Source organism: Rhea pennata, chromosome 12 (assembly GCF_028389875.1).
Source record: "Rhea pennata isolate bPtePen1 chromosome 12, bPtePen1.pri, whole genome shotgun sequence".
NCBI classification, from domain to species: domain Eukaryota; kingdom Metazoa; phylum Chordata; class Aves; order Rheiformes; family Rheidae; genus Rhea; species Rhea pennata.
The window spans coordinates 4,089,442-4,111,160 of NC_084674.1; positions in this window are offsets into that span (position 1 = coordinate 4,089,442).

Consider the following 21,719-nt stretch of genomic DNA (forward strand, 5'->3'; position numbering starts at 1 on the left):
TCATACGAGCTGGGTCACGGCACAGAAAAGGACTGTCACGTTGATACACAAGGCTCCAATCAGATTAACAGGGGAGGAAAAAAGCATTTCTAAATCACAGAAATCAGGCTATTTCTCTATTCATTAGAGACTGAGATTAACTAACAGACAAGCATCAATGTATTACAGGTTTCTGGAAATCCCAAATGATGGGAAACCATTGCACATGATATTGATCCTGCTTTGTCACAGCAGCAAAAGGAACTGATGTACAATCAAGTCACAGAAACATATCACCTTTTCCAGGGTAGGTTGCTTTAAAATAGTCCATAATGTTGGACCAACTTGAAGATTTTTTGTTCTCTTCTCTCTAGATGGAACTGGACTTGAAAAGAGTCCTTTCCGAATTTTCACTGTATTATTATTAATCAATGTCAGTCAAACTAAGTATCACTGAATACGAGTCTTAAGGACTTTTCAAGGACTTCCCCCCCAATAAATTTGATCTTTTCTTACAAAAAATCCAATTCTTACACTAAAAGATTTATAAAAATGACCTCAGTATTAAGGGAATATATTTGTCCTATTTTTATCAACCTTTTTGGACTGCAGATTGCTGAAGTAAACCTTATTCAAAACTATCATCTGCTCTGTTTTTAAATAGTATAGAAAGTGGGATGATTGCTTCCAAGTTCCATAAAAGAAGTAATGAAAGAATACAAAGCTCTGACAGCTTTACTACAAAGAAAAATTTACATTACATAGTTACAGAGCCACGCATTGCCCAATGTCTATTAAGACAACTCATCAAAAATATAGATACAAAATATACACCTTACTTTTGTCTCAGTATGTTGCATGATTTTTATCTCCTATCCATAAATAATGGAAGCATCAGCACATTTGTCTCTGCACAATAACAAATCCCATCCTCTTGGTAATTGTAAACACACTGAAGCTTGTTATTGACCTTGTATAAAATACTGACACAGGAAAATGGAGAGGAAAAAAAGGAGAGAAAAAGAAGTTTTCCCCTCGCAACTATTACACCCAAAGCACTACTGTGAACTAAAAAGCAGCTGAATTTATAAACTTTGATGTGAAAGGAATGAATCATTAAGAAAAATGAGCTGCAAAATAAAGTATGGAATAAATATAAAATTCAGATTTAATATAATAAGGTGCATCCATACACAGAATGAAAATTTACATGCCTATTTTACTTGATTCAATTAACCACTTTCAAATCTTAAAATACCGGTCACTATAATGAAACAATTTATTACTAACCTGTACAAAAAGCATTGATAATTTTTTGCACGTAATACACTTGGTCATTAGAATGGATAAATTCTCAATTTAGCTCTCACTGACTGCCTGCCTACCTCCATTACACACCTTTGAAATTCCCTATGTTAATGCAATGCTACCAGTGCTAAATGAATTATTCATTCAATTTAGGATGTACATATCCTGATGTTTTTTGACTTGAATGAATGTTGGAAAAAATGTTTTTCTATATCCATAATACAGACATAACATTTTGACATGAAGTATCCTTTTCCACATTACCAGTTCTCAGGACCACAAAGGACTGCACTTACTCTGTTCAAGATACTTTGAATGAAACAACTCTTCCAGTATGACTCGAAGGTAACAAAATGCTACATCAGACCCACAGTCATACCAGTTTAAAAAGATCACAAAAATCTGTGTACAGAAATACTGTGTTTGATAGGCCGTAAGGGATAAACTGAGGAGTTTGAACTATCATAGCTCATAGTAGGAGGCAGACAATTTCTGTGGTAGTTGCTGTGTTTAAGGTATAGTTTAGCATCTATTACACCACCTTCTTTTCCACACTCAGAACTTTCTAGGGAGATTTTCCATGCTTGGTTCTATTGCAAAGGCAAGTTCATTTATGAAAAATCTATATAAAAATGTATCTATTAATTGAAGATAATGTTTTGAAGATACTGGTAGTATGATAAATCTGCATATCTATGCATTGTTTCAAAAACAAAAACATAAGATATTATAGTTTTATTAGAAACTAGACATTTGGATTTTAAAAAGTATGATTCTTACACAAATCATAAAATATGTTATGTTAAGACACACACTGCAGAAATGTCATTAAGAAATAACTAGCCAGTAGAGCAAAATAAAAACAGAGCAGCCTCCCAAACCAAAACACGTTGCTAAAGAAGTGAGCTGGCAAAAATGCTCATGCAGAATGTGTACCTTTTTTTTTTTTTTTTTTAAGATCATAGGTCATCTACATGCAGTTTATTTCTGTACAACTATCAAGAATATCTTGTTTGCATTTCAGTAATAGAGTTTATACATGAGGGTTTCAAATTGGAGAACTAAACATATACTATAGTCAAAGAACTTTTAGTTATACCAGATGACTTCTCTCATTTTCTTTCTCATCTGAAAACACTGATAATCTTGATCTCATTCCATAGCACAGTACAATCATACATGAAATGTTGAAAAATTTTTCTGGAAACATTGTTTTCCAGCCAGAAAATAATTAGCAGTGACCATATTTATCTTTAATGAATTTTTTTAATATTGTGTTGAAACCTAGAAAGTATACTACATGCTCAGCATCTTTTAAAATTCCTAATAAGTGGCAATTATTCAGTTAGTAATAATTTCCCTGTAACTGAGGAAGGGTATCCTTTTCATTAGTTTGTGAGGTTGCATCTATCTGGAGTACTGTGTCCAGTTCTGGGCTTCCCAATACAAGAGAGACATGGAGCTACTGCAGAGAGTCCAGCAAAGGGCTACTAAGATCATGAAGAGACTGGAGCATCTCTCACGTGAGGAATGGTTGAAAGAGCTGGGCCTGTTTAGCCTGGAGAAGAGAAGGCAGAGGGGGGATGTTAATGTGTGCAAGTATCTGAAGGGAGGGCATACAGAGGATGAGGCCAGACTCTTCTTAGTAGTGCCCAGCAATAGGACAAGAGGCAACGGGTACAAACTGAAACCACAGGCAGTTCCATCTGAACGTGAGGAAAAAGTTCTTTCCTGTGAGGGCAACAGAGCACTGGAACAGGTTGCCCGGAGAGGTTGTAGAGTCTCCTTCTTTGGAGATATCCAAAAGTCTTCTGGACACAATCCTGGGCAACATTATTAGGTGAGCCTGCTTGAGCAGGAGGTTGGACTAGATGATCTCCAGAGGTCTCTTCCAACCTCAATCATTCTGTGACTCCATGATACAAAGTTAGTGAAATAACAAGTCCATTTCCTATTACAACTTGACAATTTAAACTAGTCAGCTGCAGATAACACAGGCATCAGTTTGAGGAACAGTAAAAACTGCCAACTTGCACTATCTACCATCTTCTACTGTCATGCACTGCACAACTCAGTTGATTGGATAAGTTTGCACCAAGTTTTACATTACATCATTTCAGTTCTTCTGTGTGCCTGCTCATCTTCTTCGATATCAAAAAGAGGTGCGTGGTTTTTTTTTTTCTTTTTTTTGACATCTAGCACATGTGCACTGAATACTTAATGTTCCCTAGGATTTTACTGTCAAGTGCACAAATCCAAATTTCACCAGCATTATAGGTCTTTGAGGGAGGTTAAATGAAAAGACATATATTATTTCTAATCACTGCTTCATTTGAGTGGTAATTAATGAGTACCATAAGCCTGAATGATGATTTTTTTTAATACAACAGGTAGACTAACCAACACTAAATTGAAAAGCTTTTCTGAGAAATGAAGACAGGTCTCTATGTCCCGCAAGCAGTGTGACTGCCAACTGCAGAGTCAGAGTTAAAACAGGCTGGGAAGAAGTAATAATCATCTACAACTGTTTATCGGTATGTTCCAAGAGTCCTTACATTAAATCTCTCGAACAGCTACTTCCCCTTGGCGGGGGGGGGGGGGATATTCTTGAATCTCTGCTATGTTTCTAACAGTACTGGCAATGGCAAAAGCCAGTGTTAGTGTATTATAACTGAAAGCTTCGATCTTCTACGTTAAGTCTTGCACATGGGTTTATACTCTATGCAAATGCATGCATTTGTAATGTTCACACATTTAAGGATCAGTCAACAACTTCAATTTAATCTTATATAAAGAGTTTGGCTTTAACAAAGTCTAAAGCATACTTCAAGCCTATACTGAAGCTGAGTTGCCCTAAGACTGAGATGCAGGATCCTTTATAGGAATCCAGGTAGAGTGAAACAGTCATGGTTTTTGACAGCTCCAGCCACAACTGGAAAATATTCTATGACTTTAGTATGTTTTTTATGTGGGAATGACTTAGGAACAGAGATTGGATTGTGGAGTATTCTTCAAAATACACTCCTCACCTTAAAATTATTCCCCATCTGAGATACCATCATGGAAATCACACATCATAAATTGGACCGTGCTTTCAGGTAGAAAATAAACCACACAAGATTATGAAAATAAAACAAAACAAAACTGTATTTCTCCACACATCGTACAACCAATAGCACACAGGATGAAAATAAATTTTGCCAAGATATTCACAAATGTGTTTCTGTATATAATTTTTTGAAATTTTCTAGGAGATATCAGCTGCTATTCAGATAACCAGTTCAAATGAAATAGTCCAGCTTTATTTTTATGTAACCATAAAATTCCTTCCACTAAATATTCAGTGAAGTATCAGCAGTAAACTGTGAAAAACAGAACCATAAAAATAAAATATAAACATGGGATATACAAACTTTTTAAAGAGATACATTAAAATGAAGTTCTGTATCTATTTTCATCAGTTTAATAAGTTTATTAGATGTATTACACGTACAAAATGTGTATCAAAGATACTCATTGAAAGTTTACAGAAACAAAAAAAATGTGTTCAGTCCAAACTTCAGTATTATTTCGGGAATGTTGATTGATAAGTAACAAACTGAACAGTCTATCAGGTAGCTTCTTCCAAAAGAAAAGGGACATTTTACGTGGTAAAAAGCTAACCTAATTTAAACATTCACACATTCAGTTTTGTGGTTTGATTGATTGATTGCTGTCTTTTCTCTATGTACTCACTACTAGTATACTAGAAGTACTAGAAAATTCTCTTAATTGATGCTACCTTGTTGGTTAGCATCAAGTCAGGTTGAATTAGGTTAAGAAAAAAAAAAGGTAAACTTGAAATGATAAAAATAATTTAAAATTTCATTACTAACCAAGAGGAAAACAGGGAAGAACAACAGAATGCCCATAATAAAAATAACTGAAGTTGCTTTCTCTTATTTGCTTCCTTTATATCTTCAATTGAAATGTGTTACTTTTAAGAAAAGAAGAACCATCTATTGCATTTCATTGGGTTATTCGAAAGTTTTACATATGCTCAGAGCAGGGTCGTTTTGAGAAGCTGGGAGGCTGTCACACTTCCTAGGCCTATATGGCAGACTCTAAATCACACGAAAACTGTTTAAAGCTGTTCACATGCACTGGAGAGTTCAGAGCAATGATTCTACCTACCACAGCAGTGATGTAAAACCCTCCGTATGTGCACAGTAAATCCATTTTGACAGACTTGATCTACGTGGTCTGGTACAGGGCATCAGCAATGCACTGGCAACTAACTACCGGAGTCTCCTTTTTAACAGGGTACAGCAGACTGAGTTCGAGATTGAGCAGACTGGGGCTGTCCTTGCGAAAGATAGTCACTAATATCAACTGCAGAAATAGGGCGCAATCTATGGGCAACTATTTAGTTCTATTTAGTTTAATTTTGGGACTGCTTCCCCATAATTACCCAGGAGCGTAGATACAACAATACCTCTCAGATTCTGGAAAATTCACCACTATTCGCAGATTCGTATTGAATCTCGATTTCTCCTGGCCCTTTCCATTCCCTGCAGATATACTTTGACTCATTCAGGAACAGCCAGCAAACTTCTCCCTGAATATATAGGCCTATCAAGTTACCAAGTTAACGCAACCTTTCAATTCAGCAGGCTGAACATAATTTCCTGGCTGTCACAGGATGTAGAAAAAATACAGTTAAAAGAGTACACTTTGTATATTTTCAATATTTTCAAATTCCCTTAAGGGTGCTTTATTCTGTCAAATGACTGCTTCCTGGACATTTTGGAAAGGAGGGAAAAAAAAAAAAAACAGAGAGACAGAGTTAAGATAGAGAAATATTTACATATACATACGTATATATATGTGCGCATGTATGTATCAGCAGCCTCCAAAAATGTTCTGCAACTAACAGCTTGTGTGAAATTAAACTGCTTTGTACATTACGATACATTAGCACACTACTCATACAGCAGGAACTGAGATACATATTTTAACCTCTTCTGCTGAACTGTTTTCCATTACTTTCCATTTTGTTTATTAACTAAGAGTGTTTAATATGATCCTGTAATAATCAAAGGAGAAACAATAATTATGCGAGCTGTAATAAGCAGTGTGCAAAAAAAGCAATGCAAATCAATCACACAAAAAGGAAAAGGCTGCCAAAATTAGTCATGTTTTTTAAAAAATTAAATAGAATCAAGTATCAAATGATATAGCATGAAATGCTCAGTGGCCTAACTTTCCAACAACTACATGAAATAAGTAAAGGTTTCCTTTAAAGCACATCCTGTTACCTTTCATCAGTTTTAGTTTCCAGACAATAGGAAATCTGATATAACTTTCCTTTTTGTAAAACAAAGAGGTTAGAAAACTCCTACAGCTTTTCTATGACAAACTGCTTTCAAGTGAAATACTTCTGGGTTATTTTTTTTTCTTGTTCACTAATTCTCACAGTAAATTCCTTGAACAGGCATTGCTTAGTAGTAAAATACATCAGTAGCAAATATCAGTCATATTAAAACCCAGCAGGACATAAATGCAAACAGTATTTTAGACCTTCTAAACGTTATTAATCTGAAGTGCAAAATAGCCATGCACATATGAGGCATGGCTAAATTGGTCTAACATGTTTATTTCATGGAGCTTGTTTTGCAATGGATCCCAAAGCAGCATAAACATTAGGTATGCAAGAGCAAAATGAGAAGACCATGGCTTTTTCATGAAAAAGTGACAACATGCAGCAGTTAAACTGAAAGATTAATTTCAGATAGGTAGCCTGAGAGGCAGATGTTCATCTGAGCCTCTGAACTATTTTCTACTATCTCAGTTGCCCAGGTCTCTTGCACAACGTAAGCAATTACAATGCAATACAGAACATAAGAGCCACCCAGAAATCCCTTCCAGAAAGGCAGCTTATGATTCTTTCCGATAGGTCCATGTTTTCTTTCCTCTGAAAATTAAGTGAGGCTAGAACAGATCTAGTAGTTCTCAGCTTAAAGTGGCTAGATATTTCTAGCTGCTCAGGCTGAGGTTGGTGATTCCACAGAAATGAATTTAGACTTCAGTACCAGACAGAATACATGCCAAGATTATACGAAGTCCTGATCTTGGTGTTCAACGCTGTACTAAAAACTCTAACAGTTTACATTTTAATGTTCTCCTTGGCTTCCCAAGGAGAATGGAATGTTCTCCCAAGGCTTCTCCGAGGGTCAGGCACTCACAGCCCTACTGCAGCCAGCAACTTTTTGTATCTTCCTATAGGAACAGAGCCTGTCTTCATCCTGTTGTGTCCTACGCTAGCCTGAAAGGAATGTAATTGCACACTCGTACCGATCCAGATCAAATCAGCACTCGGCACCCAGGGTGACCAAGGGCGTATCCAGAACTGATTGCAGAACAACAATCCGTGGGGCTCATGCTCTTTAAGGACCGTGCCCAGAGACTTTCAGTGATTGTAGCTGACATGGAATTGTTTGTGGAGACAAAGTCAAACCTACAATTACAACTGAAATAATTTTACAACTGCAGAGTCTTCCAAAGAGAAGCATTCACTTTATAATATAAATGGAAACATTTAAATTTGGTTTTGTATGAGTTTCAAAACAATTTTTTGTTCCAGCTATATAAATTATTTTCATTTTTTTAAACAAATGCTTTCTGTCTGGGAAGCAATGAGTCCAAAATTATGTTTTTCTCACTCTTTATTGTTTTCTTTTGTAAAAAGCTAGGTAAAACTAATTTTTGAGTGTGACATCGCTATATACAAAAATGTCTATATCAAACTACAAATTCTATTTTGTTTTATGAGCACAGTTTGAAATATAAAAGCTAACACAGAAAAGCATCCATCTAGGGTTTCACTCCAAAGGGAACTACTTCCTACAGAATGAATAATTAATTAGAAGTCATTAACCATGAAAAATTTTCCCCCAGTACACGAGCACTGCCAACAGCGATGGCCAACATACAAGTTTTTTTGTTTGGCCTCCAAGTGGCTAAGGTGTTCAGCTTGTATCACCAGCTGCAGGCAGTGAGGCTGATCAGGGACCACATCACAGTGCAGACTACAAATGTACAGAAATATGCTTTTTAGTAATTTCTTCATTAACAGAAATAGAAGGGGGGAAAAGAAGAAAGGAAAAGAGGATGAGAAGGAAGAAAATGTGGAGATGCTGATTAGAAACTCAGTAGAGTTTAAAAGAATGGCAAGACAAGGTGAAGAACAATTCTAATTCAGTTTGTCCCTTACGATGCCTTGATCTGTCGATTTACTGCACGCAAGCAAAGAAATGTAGGAGAAATGAAGGAACCTCCTGCTAAGAAATCACAGCATCACTAACTACCTAGCAACACACAGGAGAGGTAGCAGTCGAACGCTGTCCTTGAAGCAATCTAATGAGACGCTGCTCCTGAGAAGGATGGTGAGCAGCACCACTCTTTCTTGAGAAGGCAGGGTAGGCTCCCTTCTTCAAAGGCACTAACAGCACTGACACAGGCAATAAGTCTTAGTTCATTATAAATCAATAGTTAACATTGATATCTCCATGTAGACAGAACAGAGGTCTCAAATTTAGAATGTGCATGCTTCAAATACAATAGCCAGACAGCTGATATGCTGTGATCACTCATTTTTACACTATTTATTTCATACCTCATTTTTGCCATCACCTCTTTGCTACACTTAGATTGGAGATTCTTAAACACAGCAGTCATCCTGTGAATGTTTTAGAGAGACCCTGCAAACTGGAATCAACCCCTTGGGAAGGCTCACAGATAATACTGGAATACGCAGCTTACACAGAACAGCAGAATCAATGTATACATTTACTGGTTCTCACTTACCCAGGGGACACTGGTACTAGTGGAGAGCCAAACTGCATGAAAAATAGCTCAAGAAATTGCTGTTAGATTATATACATGCTACGCACACGCCTTGTGCTGGCTCTCGATGCAAAGGTAAGTATCATCTGGAAGGAAGAGCGGCAAAGATTTCCACTGTAACTTGCTTATTTTCAGCCCATCGTATTTTCATGTTACTGTCATGCTGTCACAGTTACTAACGTAACTGCGCTGAGTTTAGATGATGGAAAAGGACTGCAATATCTATCCTTTCTCTTAGTGTTCAAGAGAAAGAGCTTCAATATAACTTCACAGAGAAGCAGCTGACCAGTTGTTTTACTAGCCCTTTGGTGGCTTTTGCCCCTTCCTTTTTCCTCTCCCTGTGTGCAGCCATGGTACAAGCAGTTTCCGAGAGGCAGGGTTGGTTTGATACTGTACTGTCACCCTCTGCTGTCAGAAGCTAAAATAGCAAGGGAGAAGAAACCTATGATGAAACATTTCCTAGATTAAAAAGGCAAAATGTATTCATTTTCAGTGAGGCATTCTCACGGTCTCCACCCAGGCAGCAGATCCAACGGCTGGCTTATTTTGGGGAAATGCAAATAAACCAACTTCTACAAATAAACCAACCAGTAAGCCCAGGCCTACTATCAAATACCTGCTTTATTGTCTTATTCTCTTAACTGGTGGCTTTTTTCCCCCCAAAACACATTTTTCTTTAAATAATATTATTACTCTATCTGTTTGCTCAGGTGTGGGTCTGTTTAATTAAACATTTTAATGGTGGCAAACTGCTGTTCCTTTTTTTTTTTTTTTTTTAATGGGGGAAGGAAGGAGAAGGAGAGACTAGAACATAGAGCTCTTGCATTATTTGATGTGGTATTTACAACTAGTGTAACACCTAACAACTTTCACTCTTCTGCACGTGGCTGGATAGAGCAGGTAACTCAGCACACACATTTTTGTACTGAAGCACTACAGAATGAGGGGTTCAGCTGGTAGTTAATGGGATAAAAGTCTGAAAAAACTCATGATATGAGGTCCACTTGACAGGGTTTCTCCCAATCTTGACTGATACTACATGGAACTGCAACTCTGCTCTAAGATCCTCAAACTGTGTGTACATCCTGCAAAGTACTCAGAGAAGTCTTTCTGGACATCTTCCATAGCAGTCACAGAACCTGAAACCCCCCAAGAGCCAGCTCTACTAGGCCTTGTACTCAGTACGGACACAATCATCACTCCAGACAGATTTCTTCTCATTCATTTACTTATTTGTTGTAATTTAAATTGGAGAATTGTAATATTCATCAAAAAAAAACAACATAAAATTTTCCTTTTAGATACTAGGTGGCATCTTTTCTAGCTTCTCATAACACATTAATATACTAATACTTTTGCCCAAATCTCTTCTCCCCAGTAGAGCAATAGGCTGAAGTGGCCCTTTGACACATCAAGTACGAACTTGTACATCTTCCAGGCCTACAGGGTTGCTGATCAAAACATTTCCAGCAGCAGAGTAAGTAGCACGAATTTAAAGTCATGCTGTACAGTGATGTGATGCCTGTAATCCAGCATTTCATGAAGCGGCATCATGGGTATAAACTAGTCACAGATAATGTGAGAGCTAGAGCCCTTTCTGACCCCCAGGATTATGAACTTACAGAGGGTCACCACTAGTGGACTAATACTTTCACAATTCCTACTCCTTTCTGTGTTATCTTTGCATTCCTCTCAGTGAGTGACTTCACTGATTACTCAATTGCCTTCAACAGAGACAAATTTACGGTGTAATATTTGCATTAAGTTGAAGAACAGATTGGGCAATGAAAGGAGAGTATTTCTCTTGATCTTATGACAGAAACAGGCACAGAATCTTTCGCACAGAATCCTTCTGTGCCTATTTCTGTCACAAGATCAAAAGAAATATAAAATACAGAATATAAAACATAATATTTTGCTTAAAGTTTTATATTATGCTAATTAAATTCATAGATACTTTCTACAAGGTCAGCACTACTCAATCAATTAGTCCATCCAAAGTAACTACAAACCAGTACATGGCACAGATTAACCAAAAGCATGATGGTGTGAAGCACTCCACAGCCATGCAGAGTACACTGCAACACAAAAGAATTCCAAGAAAGCATCCCAGGAGCCTAACTCTGTGAAACAGGGACTCCCTCTGCAGTTCCGGTGGGAATGCAAATAACGTCCAGTTGCAGGCAATACTTTGAGGAAACACCTGGAAGTGGAAGAACGTTGATGATTTAATGCCATTAAGACTATAATCATATCTCTCTATTTTTCTGAATGGATGAGCAGCTAAAGACAACGGTAAGATAAGACAAATACATCTTTATATTAAAGATGCTAGAATAATGAAGAAATGTCATCTTGAGCAATCCAATTTCAGTTTCCTTTTCCCTGTATAAACAGAATCAATAACATCACAGGGTTATCCTATTAGCTAACGTTTCTAAGTGTTGTCAGGATTAAGGGGAGAAAAATGGCCCACCATACTTCTCAGGGCTATAATGTTGCAAAACCAGTCACATGCCTTCCTTCAAATTTTAGAGTATTCACAATATTGATATTCATGCCTACTATTAATACTCACAAGCCTTTCTGTGGTAATAGTTCATGTGATGCTTGGGAAATGGCTCTTTGCAAACGACACAACATACTGTAGAAATGGAAGTTCACTTTCAAGTAAACGTAGTCATTATTTTTAAGAGCTGTCACCTATTACTCCTCAAATTAATGCTTTGAAAAGACTAAGTCATCCAACCTGACAGCCAAAACAGTACTTGTACAACTTAAGTATTACACAGAAGAAGAGTCAAAGTGGATGGCACACTCACTGCATGCTGCTGTATTGGCACATGCTTGCTACTGGTGAATGTGCCCATGCAGAGTCATACATCTCACTCCCTAATTCTACACTCTTCCCATTTGCTGTTCTGTACTGTACTCTGTTTTTCTGCTTTCAGCTTAATACCAATTCCTTCATGTAGCTAGGTTTCTAATGAGGATGGTGGAAGTGTTGTGCAATTATCCAATTTATGGGTCTTTTATAATCTAAAAAGAAAATTACTGAATTTAATTAAATTTTAGTGCTGTCAAACCTGACCTACAGCACTGATTTATTTCTAGGAATTCTAAATTAAAGTCAAATACCATACAGAAGAACCACTTTTCCTTTCCCAGATCTCATTATGTTTTTACTCCTGTCATAAACTTAGAGATGACTAGTCTTGTTTCTATTTGTACTTAAAGAAATGTCTGCTCAAAGTATGGATCATCAGAAGTTTCTGTATATAAAAATAATTTTAATGATGTTATCAATAATTTTTAAAATGAAAGTGTTATTACAAATTCTATATTTGAAATAAAACATCTTTGTTAGAAAATTTGTCCAAGTATCAGAGCTATCCATGGACTAGAAAAATCTATGAGTGCTAGAAGGCTTTACAATGGAATCTCAATCTTCTGCAAATAATTGATTCTAGTCTTTTTACTTACTAAACCTGATATTCTATACTTTTTGTTATTTCTAAGTATTTTAGAAGTAAATGCTAACTCTACAGTTTTTGAAGTTGACTTTTGACTCTGATAAGAAATGTAAATTTAACAATCCATACTGGTATGAATCTAAATTGAAATGCATAAAAGGCATCTGAGAGGAGTAGGTGTTGATCACAAACCTAGCGTTTTTAACACAGCACAGCTCTTTTTTTCAGCAGAATTTTTATTTTCTAAAATTTTAGTGCTGTATCATAGAGCTTTTTTTATAGCTGATACATAATGTATGACTACACATAAATCTGGTCTGAGTTTAATATTGGACATTCACAGCCACCACTGTACAATAAATTTATAACACAGACTGACTTTAAGAGCCACCTTTTATATAAGTTCAAAGGATTCTGTACCTGTCTGCAAACTTGCTCAAGTTTGCAGTACCTGGAAGATTTTTAACCACTCTTAAAAACAAAAAATGGAATAAACAAAGCAGAGAGGAACTCTTACGCAAACTCCTTGAAGCTCTGACTAGTCCTCCTATTCTACGCTAATGACACTTGCAGCAGGAGTTAACACCGATACAGTATTATTTAAGGGCATTTTCACAAACTGGGCTTCGAAAATCAAGTGAGCAGCAATCATTTTATCTGGAGTCAAAGAAAGAGTAAGGGCCTCTTTTTGGTCACGTCTGCAGATTCTGCAGCAGGTACATTGAACTCAACCTCCTACGGCAGCTGGCCTTGTGGGTCAGCTCTAAAAACGCCTCCACCAATAACAGCACGGGCTCTTCCACTGTGACTAAAACTATTTCTGCAAGCGATATTTTATTTTCTTATTCTTTATGAGGTTAACACATCACCAAAAAAGCCCTAGTGGGTTAGAGAGCTGAGAACCAGATTACAGATCTTCCTTTCTCCGGTGTCTTTTCTACTTCTTGGCTCTGAATGACGTGAGGTAGTTACCCCAATTAAATGTTTTCAAATGGCACTTCTGCTATTTACCAGTGAATTTTAGCACATTGACTGCATCATTTATAAGCAACAACGGAATTTGCAGACTACCGTGTAGGGCTCATTTGACATTTGTTCTGTCAGGGTCTCTTTCTGCTCTTGGTGACGTGGGCACAACTCGCATTAGCTGGGAGCAGTAGTTATTTAACAAAGGGCAGGACTTTTTTTAAAAAAGTTAATCCATTAATAGACTGCTTGCTGACAGCTTTGCAGCCACTCAAAGTCAATCAATTCTTTTAATGAATCAGGAACTGGAAAGGCAGAAGGCAATTATCTCTACTTTTAGATAATTTCAGAGACTTTTTTGGACACAGAAGATGAATCAGAATCAGTTTCCAAGTTAACTTTTTTTAATTAAACCACTTAAATATACCAAAATTAAAAACACTTCCCACAAGACCTGAATCAGGGCTGGCAGCAGCAGCTAATTCCATCTTTCTGAGGAAAGAGCAGGAGTGCTTTTTTCCTTTGGAATGGCTGGGGGGCAGAATCCGAAGACTTCGAATAGGAACTTCTTGGCTGTGGATGAAATCCATCTTTTGGATGAAATCCTGACCAAAAGCAATTAAGAGGAACTTTTCATGATATTTACTGGGACATATGTTTCACACTCAAAAACTTTTCTTAGTTGGCCATGAAATAAAAATGATATATCTGATATCCTGTTCTTAGTTAAGGACATCTTATGTCACCGTATGCTGCTGTTTCCACAGCAGTAGTGGAAATACGCTTCAAAGTTCATCTTGCTTAAAGCACATCTCTGGCTGATATAAACACTCTCTACCATCCTACTAATAGGAATGGAAACTTGAACAAACAAACCTAGTCTGTATTTCACATGGGAAGTCAGAACAAACAGGAGCAATTTCAACTGGGTACTGTAGCTGTCATGACACCAGAAAACAGGGAATACCAAAGTGCTTCGAAAATGTCTTCTTCCCCTCTGCACTCCTATCCCCAGGCCGGAGAACGAATAACTAAGAATCAGGTCCTACATTCTAATTTCCAAATATTATGAGAAACCAGCTAAAGAAAAATTATTCTGAAGAATTCTGAAAAATGATAAGTACCAAATAAGTAGCTGGACAAGCCTTAGTTAAACTGACACACTGCATCCCATACAAACAGGTATTTTGCTGACAGGGAGAGGACAGCACCTCTTCCCTGGTAAGTGTTTTTGTCTTTGTTAGGAGTTTGTGAAGAACCCTCTGGAGTGCGAAGAGCTTGCTGTGATTCAGAGCTGCATGAAACCTGACAGTATCAGTTCACAGAGCCACAAGGAGAAAGACTGTCTTTCAGTTTCTGCTCCTGTGTCTGCAGTCTCCAAATTTTGCTATGAGTAAGATTTTAAAAATAAAATATTTCTAAAAGACACAGAATTTTGCTCTACAGGTCACTCACGCTCATGTGAGTTTGATTTTTACTTATTACATTTTTGTTAGTAATATTTAATTTTTCAGCTCTGCCTGTAACGCAAATATAAAATATGAACATGGCCAAAGTAAATTAATTCATACATTAAAAGGAAATACCAACTCATGTTTTCTGTGCAATATTTACTAATGTAATGAATTATGAAAACAGGAGACAATTACTCTCCAAGAAGTTTTCCATAAGGCTTTTATGTACAACTACACACATGCACATACATATACACACGCATACATGAGGGGATATACACTGTATGTGTACATACAGCTATCACAGCTCTGAAACTGAAGAATAACTTTCCAAAAAGCACTGTGGTAGAGATGGTTTACCTTGTTTTAAGGTGATTATTAATTGGTATGGACAACATTCAATGATGTAGTGTTCTATAGGGAAAATATGCAGGTGTTTCATCTTTCTGGATGGATGGTGTAACACTACAGTATCTTTCAGACTCAGGCTGGCAAAGGTCCAAGGTTTTGGGGCACATTTATCTTGGCCATACAGTTTAATTTTAAAGCCTGTCTCACCATTTTTCCATTAGTATTACCCTATTGATTTCAACAGGTTCGCAATTGATTTATACCAGTGGATAAGACAACAAGGACCATTTTTCTCTAGTTCTGACTGGTACTACAGAAATGTACATTCCATAGGGAATCAGGGAGCTTATGGAGTCTGGTTTGCATTGGAGACTGCTGTACATTTGTGGTTGGAGCCAGTTTCCTGAATCTAGAAAGAGGTACAGACATACTTCCAATGAAGCTGACAACAGTTTCAATGTGGTATAATGATAGACCCGTATCTATGTGCCTACTATGCAGGCAAAACAGTAGATATTTGATAGCAATGACAGCCAAGTACATCTTATTTTTGAAAAGTATATTTATAAAGCTGATAAATTCTGGGAAACATTATTTCTTCTAAACAGATGAAATATTGAGTCTTTCTACTATGCATCTGGTTCTTCCAGGAAATATTCACCTCTTCTTTTGAGTAGAAATATTCTGAGATCGTTATCAGTATATTTGCTACCAAATTTAAACAAAAAACAATAATTTATTTTTGGTATACCTATTTTTCTGTTTAAGCCAGGTTTATTAATATAGATAACATGTCTGTCGTCTTCTGTCACATTTGTTCTTAATTAATAGAACACTTTCTAAATGCAATTCTGTGCTAATAAACCTGAGCCTTTCTATAGCAGCAGCAATTACAGCAAGTATTTCTCTTTCAGAAATAAATCTGTATAAATACTCTTCAGTTACATTTGCAAACTAAGCTGATGGAAGTTCCCAGGACTCTGAACAGAAAAGTACACGGAATATTCAACAAACTACATGGAAATTGTAGAAAAAGAGTTGTAGAGCCTCTGCCATGTTTTAAAGCTGGACTCTGCCTTGCCTCTAAAGTCCAGTTGCCTTAAGGCCACTTAAGGACAGTATTTGAGATCCTTAGCTAAAACTCAGTAATGCATCACTTCATCTGGAAAACAGTGAAGGTGCACATCCTGCACACACAAAAATGAAAGAGAAGCATATCCTTAGTCACAGCGCTCACGGGAGTCCAGGCGCTATCTACGGATTGCAGTTTAGAACCCAAAGAGATGAACAGCGAGAGATGCGTCAAATTGCAACTATTACAGAGAAACAGAGAACATCGCTACTTGTTACATGGCAAGTGCAGAGTAAGAGTATAGTCTTGTTCTCTGCAGTTTTCTAATTCTGAAGTCACGATAGATGGAAGTCACCAGTCTATGAAAGAGTTCAAAAAACCTCATAACATTCTTCTGTGAATTAAGTGTTGCTGATCCCTCCAAACCAAAACTATCTGCAGAAAGAGACCTGTTTTAACAAGTTCGACAACTCTGATTTTTAAGGTATCAAAATTATCAGATTATCTTAATCTGACATTTTCAAAAATAAAATCTGATTTTCCATTTTGAAGTAACCTTTTCTTTCCAAATTTGAGTTGAACAGGAAAATGATAGATTAAAAACACTAGCAGAATTAACAAAAGAAAATAAGTATTTCTAAAAGATAGAATTACTTTGTCAGTTTGCAAAAAAAATTTCATAATGTAATACACTTTCTTCTGACTAAATCAGGGAAAACACTCAAATCAGAAAACATATTTCTTCATTTGCATGCTTTGGTATTCCAGCGTAACACAGTGCTGCTTGAAAAGTGCACTAAATTGTTCTCTTACCATGTGCAATAAGTCAGTGCAATTGTCAGAAATCACTGAATTAAATAAATACAAAACAAAACAAAGCCCTCGTGTGCTTTCTTTCTGAAAATACTGGCAGCAAAACGAAGGCATATATCTCTTTGATCACAGCAGGAACAAGACACAAACTGTCATTTTCATTGAAATCCATGATATAAATGGTCCAGCCTTTGACAGCGAACTGACAGCCACAGAGGAAGAAACTCACCACAGAAAAATCAGGAGATAATTTACTTCCATTCACATAAAAACAGACACTGGAGCGATACTTGCAGAATAAAATTCCTGATAACTACAAACCCTGCCCTCCTCTAGGTACCAAGTCTTCTCTGCTAGTTTTTGTACAATTATCATTGAATATAGCCAGAGAGGGGGAAGTGAAGGGATTCAGCATCGATGCATGGTCCTGAAACCCTAGGGAAAGCCCACTTTGCCTTCTAGTTCTTATCCTGGCCCCCATGGCTCTTGTGACTCAAGTAAAGCCCTTTCATGTAGCAGAACTCTTCAATGCTTTTTGGATTTCAAATATCCTGTGTAGATATACAGCTATATATCTTTTCTGTGTAGTCTTCAGCTAGATATAATATCAAGGCTAAACTGTAACTTCTCTGCTTTGCTGAATAAAATCTGAACGTATCTGAGATGTCTCAGTGTCACCATGTAACTGCTCACTGTGTCAGTCTTGCACTCAGCCTTTTACTTCTCAAACCCTGTTAAGAGTTTTGCTGGTTTTGTAGTCAGTTACTAAATAACAAAAAACAAATCCAAAGACCAGACCATCAGATTCTGTATGCACTGGTATATACATTTAAATATAGGCACATGCACACACACACACACACAATATGCACCATTAATATGCAATCCTTCCTTTCTCTGTAATTATAGACTGACATTTGTATGTCTGTATACGGGAGTATATGCACGCGTCTGTATGTGCACGTGCACACACAGAGACTTGCAGCAGCACTAAGACCTTCTGAAAGTTAAACCAGAGAAAAGAGTGACTTTTTTTTTTTTTTTTTTTTTTTTTTAGCTTGGAGACAAAACTCAGAGCTGACTACGAGTATGTCATCTAGAGAATAACTCTTGTAGTCTCTGGAAACTGAAACCGTACAAATTGTCTTCAGTAATAACAGGAACTTCTTTCTTTGCACTCTATGGCAAATACAACCTTACAAAAATCTACTACTCTCCTTGGTGATGTTTTCATTTGAACAGCAGACACAAGGGAAAAAAATGCATGGGGCAGAGGAAGGCAAGAGAAATGACACACAGAAAAGTCGTAACATCAGGTAATAAGAATATTTAAATGTAATTTATGTGCTTTGGCCTGAGGGCTTTATCTAAATAAATGGATTCAAAATATTACCAATGACTTCAATGCATTTTGCATGCAGCTTTGGGGCTGGATCTGTGCTCATGGAGATTCAAATTCTCACCAACACAATTGGTGATTATACTAGCCATTACAGTCTTAGTGTCTCCATCTTCACTCATTCTGTTGTAATATCAGTGGCTAGAAAAATACATATTTGCATTATTCCTGAAAATGGAAAACAGTCCAGGCTTTCTCAAGTCATGTGGTGATTCCTTAGATAAGAGGCATCATTTTCCAAATATCTAATCAGACAGAATGGACTAGCCTACTCTAATCATCTAACGTCTAAATGAAACGACTATGCGTGGTCATTAACTATCCACTGATACACTTTGCAAAAGTAAGAATATCCCTCATGATATCTGTACTAAATATACTATGATTATCAAATATCTCTTTATGTCCTCTTTCAAGAGGACAAATCATTTATAAAAAATTTAATTAACAAAACTTGTTAAATTGGCCATTTTTATAACTGTTTCTCTTTGCCCTTCAATGACTTTCACTGCTAGATTCTACAACCACTTCAGCACTAGACAACGCAGACTAGATTTTCACATTGCCTAAGTGCACACAGACTGCAGAGACGCACCACGCACGACCTCTCACAACTCCCTCGAAGTTTAACGCTGCATCTTAACACCAAATTATCTTCTGAAAATACAGTAACTTCTGTTTCATGCATCTACAGCATAAAATACACTACAAAGTATTGACATACACACGATTGTGGATATAAAAATAAGCACCTACAGTACTGAAAAAAGCATACAATAGTTACAAGGTAAAGCTGCCTATCTCTTCCAATAAGACGAGATCTAGTAAAAAAAAAAGTATCATTTTCTCTATTTCTATCTTTCTGTTTAACATCAACAACATTTTAAGGTGTTTAGCTGAAGAATAACTTTATCATCTCATTTTCTATTTTCAAACAAATATTTTGTTTACAGTGTTTTTTACATAACTCTGAAAGAATACATATATTCTATGAATACAGCAATAAATTAAAAACTATGATGCTGTTTCAGGCTGCACTCTGAGTGTCCATACAAACTACAGTCTTGGGGGATCCCACTGAGGATGAAAAACCATCCTGGGAGCGCCCTGCCCTGTGACGAGCCTCCTCGACCTCTCTGCGCTGCTCTCGGAGGCTGCATCTCCGCTAGCTCTGCCTCTATTAGCAGCTTAATACTATGAAGCAAAGTACAGAGAGCAGAACACACCCTGAGATGGTTACTACTCTTAAACCCAATTCTTCTTATTTTGGGGGCTTTGTACACCATTCTGACAGTGAAACTGATCTTTGCAATGTATGCAAATATAGCTATACTAAGATTAAAAGCAATTATAAAAAGTAATACATTTTAAAAAATTACACAAAAAAATTTAAAAATGTATACTGTGTTGCTACACTATCAAGACAAGAAATCTTAACTGGTCAAAGAGCCATTAAGATATTAGATCAGATATTTAACTACTGATACTCCCACATACGTTTACTGCTGACTGGTCTTTCTGAAGGCTTTGCTGACTAAGAGAAATCCGATTAGGTGCAAGCACTTTCCTGAACCCCAGTCCAAATTCTTGGCCTGATAACAGGATGTGCCACGTACCTGAACCAGGATATATCCTATCGCTGTCCTTTCCCAGAGTGATACCTGCTTACAACGGAATAAAACAATGACTGGAGCAATACCTTTACTGCGGATGCCAGGTTTGTATATACACTATGAAAAAGACTTACATGCTGCCCTTGAACTTTTCTGGTGGGGGGAGTTTTATGGGCTAACCTACTAACCTGTATTTATACATCTTTTTTAGAGGACATATCCTTTGGTGGAGTGACTGCATTAGCACACATAATGAACGCAAACATTCAAATCAGTTATGATAGGGAAATACGACAAACAGAATTTAGCAAGCCTAGAAATAAAACAGAACCAAATCCCGCTTAGAAGTAGTTACAAACCCCTTACTAGTGGTTACATTACTATGCTGGCTGACACGAGCAGTCATGCTACAGAATTATTTGAATTCATTGAAAATTTTGTACCACTGATCCAAGATACCAAATTTTAGCCTTTTCCTTAAAGCCTCTGCATAACATGCACTTCCTCATTCGCGTGTCCTATGGTTTACACTCCTCATCTGAGCAGATGTTTTGCAAATCATAAATTAAAGCATGGCTTTATTGCCTCTCATTTCTCTGACATTATTGGCCTTGTCATGGGTCCCAGACACAGAATTTTACGGCATGCACTAAATCTTTCTTGGTTGTTTGTTACACATAAATTCAGCTTAATAGCTTTGCCATCAATATTTTTTTTAATAAATAACAAAATTTCTCAGAGTTCACACGTGGAAATCCATTTTACTAGACTACTATAGGCACAAACTCTCCTTTGAATGTTTCTTGCTCATATTAGAGTTTCATTTGATCCAGCAAACAGTTAATTCAGAAATAATCTGATTTTATTCTTTTCACTTAGCCAAATTTTAGCGATTTACACGTTTCATAACTTTCACAAGCTGCAGTAGAAGAGGTTTTAGAAGTTAAGCAGAAGTTTTTAGTAGATAAGTAGACATTTCAGAAGTAAAGTAGAAATCATTTCTCTTGAAAAAAGTGTTCTAAAAACTAAAAATGCCATTTTTAACCTTTTTATATTTGCTGGCTTCCTGTAATTATTGAGAACAGTGCTAGATTTTGTGGGAGTATGCAAAAGAAAGGAAAACATCAGGTTAATGTGTAACTCTCATAAATCCAGATCAGCTAATGAAAACTTGGAGAATGAAAAATTATCTCATCTCGAAGAAGAAACTCTCTGTGGCAGCTGAATAACAGATGATGAAGTCCAGTCCTCCCTGAAAATTTACTTCTTCAGAACTCAGATCCACTATTAGCCAAGAGCATGATTTAAAAGAGAGACAGACAGACAGACAGAGAGGCTTCTCTAAGGACTACAACCTGTCCTTTTCCAAACTACCTAACTTGGTTTTCTCTGTGTTTGATGGTTTCT